Raw genomic sequence first — 4806 nt, 5'->3', positions numbered from 1 at the left:
AGCTACAGGTTATTTTGATGTTAGTGATCACATTATGAGAAAACACAATGTGCCATTTTTGAAAGGGAGCAATTATTTTTACTGACATTTGATGGTACTTTTGCAAAGCAACCACCATATTTTTTACTCTCATGAACTTGACATCTACTGGAACATTATGGTGAACAATATAAGGCCCTTTGCAGCATGATAGTAGCCCAGCCTTAAAGGTAGATTCAGCTGGATTTTCCGTTAAAAATAAAATGTTAACTTTTACCGGAATAATCCTGCTCAATTGTCTCCCATGGGACTCAGTACATGTTTGTCAGTGTCTTGTGTGCCTCTGTGGAAGCCTCTCTATCCGTTTGTTAATGAGTAAGCTGGCTACATTAGCCAATCACAGCATAACTAGTGCGCAAATGACTTTGCGTGTTGAGTCGCGTGTGGTTGAAGCTATTAAATAAACATTATGAAACAAAACGCCAAACACTTAAATCTTTTTCCTAAACGAGGGTGAAGCTTGGCTCGATTTTCACTCCCTTTCGGGAACTTGGAGAGCAACTTGGGACAAAGAGGTGCGCAAGTTAGCTTTCTGCTAACGAGGAGTGTTTGTACTGACGTCACGTTTTGGGCAGTTACCCGGATGTGCATTGGAGGCACAGGAACGTAATTACGGAATGGACGAAGGTAGAAGTGCGCGATACACTATGATTTTAAGATGTTTTATCCGCCAACAAGTGTGGAAAAACGCAGTAAAACTTTTTGTGAGGGACTCAGCCAGCAAAAAAGACAACTATTGTGAAAAATTACGCCTAATAAGCGGGAGAGACCCACACGAGGAGTTAGCATCCTTATCATCATCTACCCAAAGGTATGAAAACAAAGATTTTCCTACTATAATGTTCATGGAAGAGGAGGTCCACAAAATAATTGATGTTCTTTTGGAAGAGGCTCACTTTTAAAAAGCCACTGAGTATTACTTATGTGCTATTTATTGCCTTGAATTACCTTTTCATCAAAGTTGTACTGTATCATAATATATTTCCTTTTGCGATAGTGTAATTTTAAGATGGGCAGAGAACATGACCTGGCTTTTTGAGAGACTGTGAGCAAATTTCTCACAGTTTGAGAATACCTTCCCTCACTGTCAGACAAATCAGAATATGGCATTCTATTTGGATATCATGAAAACCACAAGACACTAAAAAGCAACTTAAATATCTGGGAAGATAACATTAATTCTGCACAATACATCCAAGTTTTAAAGAAACATTTGCTGCTTTCCATCCTTTCTTTCAATTGAGACCTACAGCTGCATGGCCCAGTAGTAGTTTATCCTTCTTGCACTTTTGATTTGTTTCCCGTTCAAACTAAAACTTCAATAAAGAGACTACAGACTGTTGAGCTGACATTTCACTCTAAGAATCCCAGAAACACGTCTCCTTTGTCTCTCAAACTTTTACAAAATGTTGTGTGCAGAAGAAATTATGCCGCACAAAAAATGTCTCTTTATTATTTTTAAGTGACTTTGCCTCTCTGGAAAGCCCTTTTCATACCCAATTGTCCCTCACTAAATCCAGGTGCTTCGTTAAATTACACAACTTTTCAGACATAGTGCGAGCATCAGACACAATTTTCAGCATCTACCCTGTCTATGCACTATTTTCAATTTAATAGAAAGTTTAAATGATTTTTCAGCCATCAAATTCTGTTTTGACTTACATTTTACCCATCAAGCATTTTTGTTGGAGAGGTTGTTAAATGTTTGAACTTGTCACTTTGAAGAGCAGTTGTAACAGAGGGGAGGAGGGTAGGGAGGGGTGGAGGTTTGTGCAGGAGGGGGGGTTACAGGGTCATGAATCTGGTAATTACCACAGTCAGGTTCAAGTCACTGGTCAAGATGTTGCTGATTTTTTTTCTTTCCCATGATGCAACATTGGCCTACATGTGGCACAGCATGCCCCTTCTGATGCCCCTGTGATTAGGTGTCTTTATCTTCCTCCGGGAGCACAGAGATGGCTGGGAAACTCACAGAGAGGAGCATTAAATGGCAGCTTTGTTATGATGTGTCGGCCAGGACGTGGTGGATGGTAAGTGGGGATCTTTTTAGATTGAAATGTTTTTAAGAATATGTCCTTAAGGCAACTCAACAATCATGAAGATTTTCTCTGCTTGAGTCTGAAACATTTTGAAGCCACTTAGGAGTTGCGTAGTCCTGGCATCGATGAAATATAGACTAAAAATCTAAGTCTAACCTTCAGCTGCACCACTGAGTGACCTCCTGGAAATTATATTCTGCTTTTCTTAGAATTAAACCTGCACTTTGTTCTGCTTTTGAAGTCATGTCTGTTTGTGTCTGTCTATTGTGGATGAGCCTTTTGACTCCAGCACTTAACGTTCATTGTCACTTTTTCTGGTTAGCCTCCTCAGAGCCTTTAAAAATCTTGTTTTACTGCTTTTAATTAAGAAGTGTTTCTAAAAGCGTCTTTGGCACTCACACAATCTGACTTGTTGTTTCCCTCAAGGCCAGAAGTTGTAGCTCTTAATCACTTCACTGTTTCAGACCCAACATGATTGCGGAGAATAAAGGATTTGGATGGTAAAGATTCATCAGAATGGGCTTCTTGGAGAAAACGCAATTGAAAGCTGAAAAGCTAAAGGAAGTTTTTAGCCTTCTTCAAGAGAAAGAGCGTTCCTCAAGTGCACCTCTCTGTGCTGTGTTAATTTGATATTGTAAGACAAAGAGCCCTTGTCCAGCCCGCGCCTTTCCCATGCAGAAGAAGAAACGCAGGCTGACATTTCTCTCTGAATATATTTATACACTCGTCTGACTACAGGCGAGCTTTTATTGTGTGCCGTCACCAGGGTTTAAGTTGAGGTTTGTTTGTCTGTGTCAATGCTGATAAACTGAGAGGGCTGACCTTTCCTGCTCAGGACATGCAGCTGGTGTTGCTTGAAGCTTCACTTCTGAATGTTTTTACACTAGTTTCTGGCAGCATGGGCATAAAAAATGTGTGAATTCGAACAAAATTGGAAATTTGATCAGGGCATTCAACAATCTTTAAAATAAGGGAAAAACAGAGGTAATGTTTGCTTTTGGTGCAACAAGATTAACTTTAGGACTGGTCTATGATAGTGAGTTCAACAAGATAGTAAACAGACCTAAGGGCTCTGCAAAATGAAACTGTAACACAACACATACCAGTCCATATGCAAACTTTCAAGTTGAGCACATTACCTCATCTTAATACATGGCTGTAGACAAGAGTTGTTATTTATCGTCAAATAGGCCTGCCACGATAACAAATTTTGCTAGACGATAATTTTCCAAAATATTATTGCCAATAAACGATATTATTGTCAATATCATTTTGTTTGTTTTTTTCAATTTTTTCATCGATGTAATTATGATAAATGGGATAATAAAGTGAGTACACCATATCAAAAGCAAGAAACTTTAATTTCTTAAGAGTATTTAACTGTAATTAAAAGGTCAGGATCTTATAAATGAAATAAATTAAACAAAAAATATAATAAACTTAATAAACAAGAAAGAGAAAAAAATACAATGAAAATGAAATGGACTCTCTTCTAGAAAGAAATACATGTCAATGAAAATAATTAATACTAATCAAAAACAATAAAACATAGACCCTGTCTCTAAAGAAAAAACGAAACTCCAAAAAAAACCACAACAATAAAACTATAGCCTAAATAAAGGGGAGTTCATACAGTTCCTGAATTGTTTGTAACATGTACTTTTTCCCAGTCAATCCGTACTGTCTGTCAAACATTTTTAACATTTTTGGCTTTCAACCGTATTGAAGGGCTGCATTTCTTTGGTAATGTAGCCGTCTTTGAGCCCCCACCATTTGGCGCTTTTATTTCTTTTTACTTTGCAGACCAATAGCCTCAGTAAGAGCGGATTGTCAAAGAACAAGGCTCCGCTGCACCTCCCCTTCTTCTTCTTCGTCGCCACTATTTTCAAATAAATGTGACATATCAGCTCGTTGGTGTTCATGAGCTCACACTTTGTTCATTCTAATAAAAAACAAAATTTTCCACACTGGGACTGTGGCAGGCGGCTTAAGAACCGTATCTTTCGTGCCATCACTCATATTAGTGTTTCCTCCTTACCCCTCAGGACGCTCACTTCAGCTCTCTCCGTGTGTACGCCGAGCAGCCCTGTCGCAAAAGATGCCAAAGATTGCATTTCTGACAGATGCTATAAATCCGCTATAAAGTTTATCGAGGCTGGCAAACTTACCGAGGACGTTTTTATTTATCGTTCGGTTAATCGATTTATTGATTATTGTGACAGGCCTATCGTCAAAGCTTCGATGCTCTGGAGTAAGTTCATGATCGGACTTTAATCTTTCCCTCCAAAACACTTTTATCTAAGAGACTTTCCTGATGTCATTTGCATGTCCCATTGTTGATAAATTTATAGATAGTATTAATTTTCTTCTTTAAAAGATCATTTTATTTGCCTTTGCCTTTTTGTGTTCTAGTAAAATATTTCCACAACAATTTAGAAAATATTATTACTAGCACCGAGATGTTTTTATTCAGTTCCAGCACAGGTTATATACAGAGTATGCAAAGATTTCAAGAGTGACTTTCAAAAAGTGTGAACTTTACAAGTCCATGATCGACTATGGTGATATTATTTTTATGCTGCGACCTCCTCTTCTTTGAAAATGTCAGACTCAGTTTGATTCTGCTGTGAGATTCGTCTCTGGTTTGGGTTTCAGCACATCACTGAGCCTTGTACATAGAGTTGGTGTTTCTTGGTTACACACATGGAGCACTGGACATCTTTTTTAT

The sequence above is a fragment of the Halichoeres trimaculatus genome, unplaced genomic scaffold (genome assembly GCF_033239565.1).
Source record: "Halichoeres trimaculatus isolate MK-OKI-2021-1 unplaced genomic scaffold, fHalTri1.1 fHalTri1_scaffold_22, whole genome shotgun sequence".
Taxonomy (NCBI): Eukaryota; Metazoa; Chordata; class Actinopteri; order Labriformes; family Labridae; genus Halichoeres; species Halichoeres trimaculatus.
The sequence above is the reverse complement of the archived record's forward strand: the minus strand, read 5'-3'. Positions refer to the sequence as shown.